Below are 12,856 nucleotides of genomic sequence, written 5' to 3'. Positions count from 1 at the left end.
TATACGACCCCACTACCTAACATGTATGTGTGTTGTTTATATATCACTGCACTACCTAACATGTCTGTGTGTTGTTAATATAAGACTACACTACCTAACATGTCTATGTGTTGTTTATATAACACACTCCACTACACAACATGTCTGCGTGTTGTTTATATAACATTCTACTACCTAACATGTCTGTGTGTTATTTATATAACACTCCACTACCTAACATGTCTGTGTGTTGTTGATGTAACACCCCACTACCTAACACGTCTGTTTGTTGTTGATTTAACATCCCACTACCTAACATGTCTGTGTGTTGTTTATAAAACAATCCACTACCTAACATGTCTCTGTGTTGTTGATGTAACACCCCACTACCTAACACGTCTGTTTGTTGTTGATTTAACACCCCACTACCTAATATGTCTGTGTGTTGTTGATTTAACACCTCACTACCTAACATGTCTGTGTGTTGTTTATATGTAACACTACACTACCTTACATGTATGTGTGTTGTTTATATAACATTCTACTACCTAACATGTCTGTGTGTTGTTTATATAACATTCTACTACCTAACATGTAGGTGTGTTGTTTATATAACATTCTACTACCTAACATGTCTGTGTGTTGTTTATATAACATTCTACTACCTTATACTTCTGTGTGTTGTTTATATAACACTCCACTACCTAACGTGTCAATGTGTTGTTTATATAACACTCTGTGTGTTGTTTATATAACACTCCACTGCCTAACATGTCTGTGTGTTGTTTATATAACCCCCCACTACCTAACACGTCTGTTTGTTGTTGATTAAACACACCACTACCTAACATGTCTGTGTGTTGTTTATATGTAACACTACACTACCTTACATGTATGTGTGTTGTTTAGATAACATTCTACTACCTAACATGTCTGTGCGTTGTTTATATAACATTCTACTACCTTATACTTCTGTGTGTTGTTTATATAACACCCCACTACCTAACACGTCTGTTTGTTGTTGATTAAACACCCCACTACCTAACTTGTCTGTGTGTTGTTTATATGTAACACTACACTACCTTACATGTCTGCGTGTTATTTATATAACATTCTACTACCTACCATGTCTGTGTGTTCTTTATATAACATTCTACTACCTAACACTTCTGTGTGTTGTTTATACAACATTCTATTACCTAACATGTCTGTGTGTTGTTTATATAACATTCTTCTACCTAACATGTCTGTGTGTTGTTTATATAACATTCTGCTACCTAACATATCTGTGTGTTGTTTATATAACATTCTACTACCTAACATTTATGTGTGTTATTTATATAACACTCCACTACCTAACATGTCTGTGTGTTGTTAATTTAAGACTACTCTACCTAACATGTCTATGTGTTGTTTATATAACACTCCACTACCTAACGTGTCTGTGTTTTGTTTATATAACAATCCACTACCTTACACGTCTGTGTGTTGTTAATATAACACTACACTACCTAACATGTCTGTGTGTTGTTTATATACGACCCCACTACCTAACATGGATGTGTGTTGTTTATATATCACTGCACTACCTAACATGTCTGTGTGTTGTTAATTTAAGACTACACTACCTAACATGTCTATGTGTTGTTTATATAACACTCCACTACCTAACGTGTCTGTGTGTTGTTTATATAACACTCCGCTACCTAACGTGTCAATGTGTTGTTAATTTAAGACTACACTACCTAACATGTCTATGTTTTGTTTATATAACACTCCACTACCTAACGTGTCAATGTGTTGTTTATATAACACTCCACTACATAACATGTCTGCGTGTTGTTTATATAACACTCCACTACATAACATGTCTGTGTGTTGTTTTTTTTATACCATTACACTACCTAACATGTATCTGTGTTGTTTTTTATACCATTCTACTACCGAACATGTCTGTGTGTTGTTTTTTATACCATTACACTACATAACATGTATCTGTGTTGTTTATATAACAATTCACTACCTTAAATGTCTCTGTGTTGTTTATATTACAGTCTATTACCTAACATGGCTCTGTGTTGTTTATATAACACTCCACTACTTAGCATGTCTGTGTGTTGTTTATAAAACAATCCACTACCTGACACGTCTGTGTGTTGTTTATATAACAACCCACTACCTAACATGTCTGTGTGTTGTTTATATAACATTCTACTACCTAACATGTATGTGTGTTGTTTATATAACACTCCACCACCAAACATGTCTGTGTGTTGTTTATATAACATTCTACTACCTAACATGTCTGTGTGTTGTTTATATAACATTCTTCTTCCTAACAGTCTGTGTGTTGTTTATATATCACTGCACTACCTAACGTGTCTCTGTGTTGTTTATATAACATTCTACTACCTAACATGTCTGTGTGTTGTTTATATATCATTGCACTACCTAACGTGTCTGTGTGTCGTTTATCTAACATTCTACTACCTAACGTGTCAATGTGTTGTTTATATAACACTCCACCACCTAACATGTCTGTGTGTTGTTTATATAACATTCTACTACCTAACATGTATGTGTGTTGTTTATATAACACCCCACTACCTAACATGTCTGTGTGTTGTTTATATATCACTGCACTACCTAACGTGTCTCTGTGTTGTTTATATGTAACACTACACTACCTAACACGTCTGTGTGTTGTTTATATAACACTACACTACCTTACATGTCTGTGTGTTGTTTATATAACATTCTTCCACTACCTAACATGTCTGTGTGTTGTTTATATTACACCCAACTACTTAGCGTGTCTGTGTGTTGTTTATATAACATTCTACTACCTAACATGTATGTGTGTTGTTTATATAACACTCCACTACCTAACATGTCTGTGTGTTGTTTATATTACACTCCACTACCTAACATGTCTGTGTGTTGTTTATATAACATTCTTCTACCTAACATGCCTCTGTGTTGTTTATATAACACTCCACTACCTAACATGTATGTGTGTTGTTTATATAACACACCACTACCTAACATGTCTGTGTGTTGTTTATATAACGCTCCACTACCTAACATGTCTGTGTGTTGTTTATATTACCCCCAACTACTTAGCGTGTCTGTGTGTTGTTTATATAACATTCTACTACCTAACATGTATGTGTGTTGTTTATGTAACACTCCACTACCTAACATGTCTGTGTGTTGTTTATATTACACCCAACTACTTAGCGTGTCTGTGTGTTGTTTATATAACATTCTACTACCTAACATGTGTGTGTGTGTTGTTTATTAAACAATCCATTACCAAACATGTCTCTGTGTTGTTGATGTAACACCCCACTACCTAACACGTGTATGTGTTGTTGATTTAACATCCCCCTACCTAACATGTCTGTGTGTTGTTTATAAAACAATCCACTACCTAACATGTCTCTGTGTTCTTGATGTAACACCCCACTACCTAACACGTCTGTTTGTTGTTGATTTAACACCCCACTACCTAACATGTCTGTGTGTTGTTTATATAACACTCCACTACCTAACATGTCTGTGTGTTGTTGATGTAACACCCCACTACCTAACACGTGTATGTGTTGTTGATTTAACATCCCACTACCTAACATGTCTGTGTGTTGTTGATGTGACGCCCCACTACCTAACACGTGTATGTGTTGTTGATTTAACATCCCACTACCTAATATGTCTGTGTGTTGTTTATAAAACAATCCACTACCTAACATGTCTTTGTGTTGTTGATGTAACACCCCACTACCTAACACGTCTGTTTGTTGTTGATGTAACACCCCACTACCTAACACGTCTGTGTGTTGTTTATATGTAACACTACACTTCCTTACATGTATGTGTGTTGTTTATATAACATTCTACTCTGTGTGTTGTTTATAAAACAATCCACTACCTAACATGTCTCTGTGTTCTTGATGTAACCCCCCACTACCTAACACGTCTGTTTGTTGTTGATGTAACACCCCACTACCTAACACGTGTATGTGTTGTTGATTTAACATCCCACTACCTAACATGTCTGTGTGTTGTTGATGTAACACCCCACTACCTAACACGTGTATGTGTTGTTGATTTAACATCCCACTACCTAACATGTCTGTGTGTTGTTTATATGTAACACTACACTACCTTACATGTCTGTGTGTTATTTATATAACATTCTACTACCTAACATGTCTGCGTGTTGTTTATATAACATTCTACTACCTAACACTTCTGTGTGTTGTTAATACAACATTCTTGTTTATATAACACTCCACTACCTAACACGTGTATGTGTTGTTTATTTAACAATCCACTACCAAACATGTCTGTGTGTTGTTTACATAACATTCTACTACCTAACATGCCTGTGTGTTGTTTATAAAACAATCACTACCTAACATGTCTTTGTGTTGTTGATGTAAAACCCCACTTTTATATAACATTCTACTACCTAACATGTATGTGTGTTGTTTATATAACACTCCACTACCTAACATGTTTGTGTGTTGTTTATATTACACCCCACTACTTAGCATGTCTGTGTGTTGTCTGTATAACATTCTACTACCTAACATGTCTGTGTGTTGTTTATAAAACAATCCACTACCTAACATGTCTTTGTGTTGTTGATGTAACACCCCACTACCTAACACGTATGTTTGTTGTTGATTTAACACCCCACCACCTAACATGTATGTGTGTTGTTTATATAACGCTCCACTATCTAAGATGTCTGTGTGTTGTTTATATAACACCCCACTACCTAACACGTGTATGTGTTGTTTATGAAACATTCTACTACCTAACACGTGTATGTGTTGTTTATAAAAAATTCTACTACCTAACACGTCTGTGTGTTGTTTATAAAACAATCCACTACCTAACACGTCTGTTTGTTGTTGATTTAACACCCCACTACCTAACGTGTCTGTGTGTTGTTTATATAACACCCAACTACCTGACGTGTGTGTATAACACTTTCCCTAGCTAACATAACATGTCTAACGCGTCCTAGCTGTTTATCCTGCTATACACGTGCTAGAGACACTTGTGTGGTGTGGATATTTCGGTAGTCGTCACTCAGCGGCGATCAGTTCGCTAATTTACTGTCACAGATCTCCTAGTATACAGCCCTATCCGTCCCGTGTCCTACCGCCTGTCATAAAACCCATCTCTCTGTATGATATTTGTTAAACGTTGCACTTCGCCTATTATTTGTGCCCTCAGGGAGTGTTCTGGCTAATATATCTGAGTATACAGAGGGGAAGAGAGATAGATATCGCTTTACTTAAGCCTCAGGTATATTAGACAATTTAACACAATATTGGTGATACTACTTTTTTGAAACACGTAACAATTGTCATAAATCTGACATTGTTGATGGGGGTCAGATTCATGCTGCCCCAAATATTAAATAAAAGAAAACAAAAACAAAAACCAGTTGGTATATATAATAAAAGTTATAGGACGACAATATGACATGTGTTTTGTTGTGTCCGTGATGTTAAAAATAAATGATTTTTATATTGCTACACCCAGCAACACGAGTACGCCGTGATACTATAGGTACAGTAAGGTAGAGTGCCCCTCCTCTTTTCCATTGGGTACTGTTTTTGATAGGTTGTTTTACCGATGTTCCTGTTAAACAGATATCTTGTCTTATAGGTCATTACACACACAATTAAAGGTTAAAGGTTATTTCAGTGGGTTCGAACATTTTGAAAGTATCCCTGCGAATATTGCAGAACAATAGACCAAGTTCATTTGAGTGCAATACCTGGAACATGTGTTTTTTTACCTTTTTCAAAGTGATAATAATCCCAATTGTCTCTTTGGACTAATATCCACCGTTTAACAATTTTCAACCTTTGCTAGTGTATCACCCTATTGTATTTTTTTTATTTTTTTTTTATCTTTTTGTAATATGTCATATTGATTATAACTTCCACCTTGAGGATGAGCTATGTCATACACTAAGATTTCATTCGGATGTCATGTGATGACGTTGACCATACATGTCGACTGGTGCAAGGAATTACACCTGTCTCCATGAAACTATACTACCACGAGATCTGAATAATTAACAGTATATATATGGTTAAGTTTTCTATAGTCGTAGACGTTAATGTGTTTATCATTGCTTTGATTAGAACTTAGCAATTGTTAGTGGAAAGAGACATTGTTATGAGTAAACATAAATCGATTTCTATCAATTAAATATATATATGATTTGCCTATCTTTAACAGATAGGCACTATTAAAACAGTTCACGCCATGTTAAAGTACAGTATACATCTGAGGTATTTTTCTACGTTACATACATAGAAATTCCCCTCAGTTGAATTACATTATATTACTTGCAAATTAATTGGGAATAGAATTTTTTTTAAACAATAAGCCGTTTTAATGCTTTATAATGACTTAATGACCTATCTGTGGAACGTTACCCAGTAGACCATGTTTACTGCCTGAATAGGTTTCATCAGCTGTAGTGTTTTATAGGTATTGTCTTAATAATATGGACACACTTTACTTGAGTTAAAATATATCCCTTTTATAACAAATCATCTTATCCTTTCATTTGATCGAAATATATATTTTACCCGTTGGTGATAAACGGTTGTGAGGCAAGTTAAAATGTAAACGAATCTAGACAGGTACATACAATACAAAGACAAATAGAAGTTCGCATCAAGAGTATAAGTGTATAAGAGAAAGCATGGAGTTAGATAAAAGGTTGAATGATAAAGGTAAGTATACAAGATATATATAACGATGTCTATATTTAAATTCTTTTATCAAGCATGTAATTATTTGTACAAGAATTCACAATATGTAATAGGGACGGACGAACAAGTAAGAAATCACCTGGAGAGTATAGCTGAACTAAATTTTCTGGATAGGTACAAATCGAGGCAGGTACAAACACGATGTAAATACCAAATATGTACTTCAGATATATAGAGATATGGACTGATACAGAGTACGGCAGGTACTGACGTAATGACATGTCATATAATTGCACGTTCAGGCACGTGCAACGCATGTCGATGTTCTTGGTTACAGTTGGTGAACAACACTCAATTATTTAACGTACAACGCCACCGTGTTATGTGTTTTACGGTCGTAACAAGGGCCTTTAACATTTGTTGAGGCCGAACAGTGGTGTCAGGCTACAGTGAACGGATGGGGAAAGATGGGCCGTGACTAGAATGACAAGGACAGGCTACAGTGCTGGGTGTCAATCATAAGAAAGCATCCCAGCAGAGGTCATAGCCTCGCACCTTAAGGGAGAATTTCTTTTATTTCGGGGCAACCAGAAGCTATAAAATGCCTGAAAGTACTGACGTCATGTTTTTGGGGTACAGGTGGGACCCGTATGCAGCAGATGTTTACTAAAGCACCACTCAAGAGACACACCACTTACCTCTGGTTAATTGTCCTGGTTCATCTCTATCCTCTCACAGGTGGAAACAACAAACCAGTTCAGCAATATATACAAGGCTTTTACCACCACAAACCACAAACTCAGACGTTTAATGGAAGTTACACATTTCTGCTGTTTCTGAATTTATAATCCATCTAAAGCATATACCACTTATTTAATAATGTCTCTCTTTATTACGTCACACCTTGCCGTATTAAACTAGTATGTCCTCAAGCAACCCTGTTGCTTTCTAGCATGCACAATATGTTATAATTTAATATGAAATGGTGTTTAGTGTACGAGTATATATTTTGCTGTAAATGATTCATCATATATCTTAATGAATGATATCAACGTGATTTTATTTGTTGCATTGTGTTTTAATCTGAGATGAATTCATGAAAGTTTATTTGTAATGGATTATATGAAGTGAGGTAGAAAAATATATACCACAGCGAAAATGCAATAGGTCAAACATGAGACCCTTTAGTGCAGGATCAATGTAGACAACACGACATAAAGACAGCTATTGTGGATCCCCCTTCAAAAAACCCATTGGTGACATAAATGACTTATTATATTTCATTCGGAGTTGACATCACATTATAAGTAGGAACCTGTTAAAGACAGTCTCAGACTAGCATGGGCTGACTTTTTGTTGTGTACTAAGAAATTTTGGAGGCCAAGAGATACAACACTTACATAGTTCAACGTAGCTCCAACTTAGCTTGTGGAAACTATGGTGACAGTGTGTTCCACACAAACAGTTCGGTGTACTTTAACCCTTTCCTGCATACCTTTTTGCTAGTTTGTCAGACCCTTTCGAGAACAACCTTACACTTATACTTTGTTAGTCGTTCCCCGAAAAATATATCAAATAAATTACTCTGACTGACACTGATAAGAAACCGCTAATGACATAATTCATTTGAAATCCGTTTATGTTTTTATCATTAAGAAGCATCTTTTTTATTCTTTGATTAATTTATTCTCAGTTAAATATACAACCGTAAGGATATACTTTGTTGATTGTTGATTCTATGAAAAAATAGATAAATATTTAATTTATTAGTATCATTTTTACGGATACTGAATACGGAAATAAAAGATCTATGAAATATATCTATAAGGTAAACCAATACGTTGGTTTATAAGATATTCTGTACAAATGCGATAACTGTCTTACAAAGGCCTAAGTGTGCTGAATTCAATGATGCAGCTCGGATGTTTCAGTGTGTAACTAACTCACTAAACTCACCAGGTCTCTCTTCTCTAACAGTGCACAATGATTTATAGTTGTGCAACAATACTCTCTTTGAAAATAATAGGAGACGAAAGTTGTAGGTAATATTTTATATTTTTTTAAGTTTTGAGTTATTTATCAATGTAAATATGAAACGGCCATGGTGTCACAGTGCAAAGGGCTTTACTAAATGGCGTAGTGCGGCTAGACAGATACCCCGCATGTTCTGCTTTATTAGCAAATAAGGAAACTTTTCGACAACTCATCCCCTTTAAGCAAGGTCATTGCTATCTGATAAATTTTCCTTCATATAAATAATGATTTATACATCATGTCTGATAGGCCGTTTTTTTGTGATAGTAAAGGTACATTTTATTCAGAAAGAAACACCATGGGGACTTTTGCGATTACAAGCTTTAATAAAATATGATTGGGTTTTAAATGGGTTATAAAATACGCCAAAGAGAAAAAAACAAACTTTGAATAGGTCATTGGCAAGTACCAGTATCTATACTATATCATAATGAAGTTCTCTGACAGCTCTGGAGGTCGAAAATTTATGTTATATCATTTTCTATTTACTATCAACAATGGCACTGGGGTAAACAACACAGGCATGAGAAAGAAGTGGAATCTTCGCCAGTTTCTTTAATTTATAACGGGGCTCAATCATTCAACAAATTGTACTTATGTTTGAATAGAGTTTGTTTAATGAAGATTGCTAAATGTTTGTATACATTATCTTAACTAATCTTGACTAATTATCTTTTATTTTTATTTGGAATATATAGCTTCAGTTTAAAATCAAATATAATAAGCAGTGGAGTAAGCAATCTATATCAAGCTTTGTTTGGTTGAAAATATCATAAAGCAAATTTTCAAATGATAGCTTTCACTCATGAATCTTAGATCCAGAAAGTTTATGGATTATTTTGATGTAAATAATTAAGAAAAATTGAGATGTTGAAAGCATATCCTATTGCTAAAAAGCTAATAGGGCTTCACAAAGTTTATTCAGACTATGTGGTATACAAAAATGTAAAACAAAGGCATCTTCAGATGTAACTTTGTTTAGCAAACACATTTCAACGTAAAACAACATAAACAAGTTTGTTCAAATAAACTTGTTGTAAAGCATTCACAGAGACGCAATGAAATGAGAAGTTTATTCATATTTTTCGATGGAAATTCACAAGGATTCTTTGTTAGGTTAATTTGTTACTTCTTACAAAACCAAATGTATTTCTATATATCTCAGATGAATATTGTTTATTGTCTGAATATACATGCGATTCTTCTCCAAATTTTAACCTTCAGAATAAAATTCGATCTACTCAATACTGTTTATTGATGCATTATATCGGAAGCAGCTGTTTTTACTCAGGACGGCCCCCCTCCTAATTAGTAACTCTACTGAACATTGACTGTAGTACTTGGGGTCACCGTGCCCTACGCAGATACTACAACATATATTACTGCCGCCAAATGCATTAATTTCAAATCATAGTCATATCCCCATTATCAGCAATGGCCTTAACTAAAGCATAACAAAACCTTTGAACTTGTCTAAAGAAATGCAGTCAGTGATACGTTTGATATGCCCGGAGCTCAATTGCTTCTAATTCAAGTTGACCGGATAATTCTTTTTCGGACTCTACTGTTAAAAACGCGTACTTGAATCCGAAAGAATTAGTATTTGGTATAAGTGCTTTACCAATAAGGTAAACTTGTAATAATTATTAAAAAACCCACAAAAAAACACCCCAACAACATCATAACACAAGAACGAAATCGGAACTCAATATTTCATTAAAAACAACATATGGAGAGATAACTAAACAATTTATAGTGATCTCCTACAAACGGGGATCTATCAATTTTTTTATTTCATAATATTGTTGAAGTCACTGTGTCTGGACAGGTGTATGACCGTTGCTGGGAAGCTGTCTCGTATCCAGATCCCTGAAAGGAACAATGTGACCAGTTGACACACAGACGCACAGAAACTAAGGTCAAAGTTTAAAGATGAAGGTCATGACCTTTATATTTTATTGGTTTAATCAAGCGTTTTATGAATGGCTTGTTTCTGTAATTACTGATGATATCATTACACAACAATTAGAACGCCTAATTGACCAGGTATAAGTACGTCATTACATTAATTATATGATTACTTACAAACAGTAACAGTGATTTCTTTGTTTTTATAATGACTCAGTATGTATATCGGCCAACCTGATTGGTGTTCAGTTAGATTTAAATGGTTTCCTTTTTGTCCTCATTTGTAAAAAAAACAATGCCCAGAAATTTTTTGAACAAATGAACAAATAAATGAATAACTAAAAAATAAATAGAAATTGATCAGTAAAAGAACAGTACGTAACGTATTTGGATTTGCGTTATATCTTTCATCATAGTTTCCTGTTTATTGTATGGGAGAATTTTGTTATATAGTTGTCCAATTCCAAGATGCGTATTCGGACGAAATAATACTGAAATAGCATTTTTTCTCATTTTGTTTTTTCCGTTTCTTATTTACCGGAAGGTGGTATTTTTTTCAAAAAAACAAATAATCCAAAACGAAGGAGGCTTCTGTGGATAGGTGGATATCCATGGGTCTTTCTAAAGGATAATACCATGTATGTCCACGATTTCCCATAATCTGCTGTCGTGATTTCTTTTCCTTGTTAGGGCTTTAGTTTACCGTTTCCCCATAAACAACTTTACAGCTCCCGGACTAGTTGTTAGTAGGTTACAACACCGCTGAAGCTGACGCTGTGCCCGCACGTCCCCGTTGTAATGACCAGGTAATGGTAAAACTTACAATGGAGATATTGATCGTACAGAGGTGGGCCTACTCATTATCATCCTGTATCCGTTATTATTAGAGTGTCAGGTCGAACGCACCGCTGTCAGCATCGATTGCCTTGGTCCTGATCTGACTGTAAATTTCCCCGAAATTAGGTTTTGCAATTTTAACCATAATTTTATGTCTGTTTCCTTGTAGTTCTAGATCTAAATTGCGTTCAATAGATTTGTTTATATTAAACAAAGACAGGACATTTTAGGTGATAAATAATACGAAATACAACCAAGTCTACTAAGTATGAAAGTTCTAATTACACCATGTGCAATATATACAAATTGAAATGTTTATTATGATAAAATGAAATAAATTAAGAAAACTATTCAATTTAAACATTTTGAATTTCATATGCAATATGCAAATTTTTGATAAGGACAAGAAAAAGAAAACATCTAACGCAAAATATTTATTTTTTCAACCCTTTTGGCTGCAATTTTGAAATAAAATATATTGAATTTTTTAAACATTTGCAACATTGAGCATGTCAGGAGTTTTTGAAATGTCAGGCACTTGACATGGTGAAGTACAAGTACCTATATAACATATATCTCTGTTTTACGTGTATACTCCTATAGATTGTGGCACTATCGGGTACATGCAAGTTGCATGCAGAACAAGGCATAAACTTGGAGTTTTCCCAAGTTAGAACCTGTAACCAAATGATCACAGGAAACTTGTTGCTACTAAATTATTCACCAAAACACAGTTTCATTTCAAAAACCCTGTTAAGATAAATGATATGCAAAGTTAAAATTTGTTATATAAATGACATAGTATTTCATTATACGCTCAAGCTGTCGGGGCTAACCATTGGCTAGTGGCCAGAGTGGTGAAAACGCCAAGACATGTACTGACTTCTCGGGTCTATATTATTTAGATTTGAATTGATTCTAGTCCTATCGTACAAATTTACGTATCTGAATTTGGTGGGCTTAGATTTTAGCCCCGACTGTAGACCAAATTGATGATGCCTAGTGGACTGGGAGGGCGCCAGTTATTTTGCTGACACCGTGTTTAACGTTTTGTGCCAACAAACTATCCCCACTCGCCTTAAGACTTCTACAAAACTCCGATGATTTAGCTATGTTTCGTGAGCTGGCTCTCCCAACAGCTGCAAAATACAGGCTTTTAAAGTCCCGCATTTGCCAATGTAGAAGTCAGCTCGTAACAAACATATCATTTTCTCGCCACCATCCCAGCGAAATCATAGCGTACTTGACAGTTCATTTTGCTGAACATTGGTTCGAATTGCAGCAAGACACCTCTTTTCGTTCACCTAAATTGCTTCTAGCCATTAGCGTGTCTACTAAGAATGGTC

The 12,856-nt window shown here is 34.9% G+C and overlaps 1 long non-coding RNA gene across 1 annotated transcript in view; it reads right to left on the bottom strand.

Moving 5' to 3' along the window:
• LOC110453158 overlaps positions 1–7,781 on the bottom strand; it is a 31,051-nt gene extending 23,270 nt beyond the window's left edge. Inside the window, exon 1 of the long non-coding RNA XR_002463261.1 lies at positions 7,430–7,781. This is a non-coding gene — a long non-coding RNA (uncharacterized LOC110453158). The remainder of the gene's footprint in view (positions 1–7,429) is intronic.
• Between the last annotated feature and the right edge of the window lie 5,075 nt (positions 7,782–12,856).

Source organism: Mizuhopecten yessoensis, unplaced genomic scaffold (genome assembly GCF_002113885.1).
Source record: "Mizuhopecten yessoensis strain PY_sf001 unplaced genomic scaffold, ASM211388v2 scaffold827, whole genome shotgun sequence".
NCBI classification, from domain to species: Eukaryota; Metazoa; Mollusca; class Bivalvia; order Pectinida; family Pectinidae; genus Mizuhopecten; species Mizuhopecten yessoensis.
This window is presented reverse-complemented; position numbering and strand designations above follow the sequence as displayed.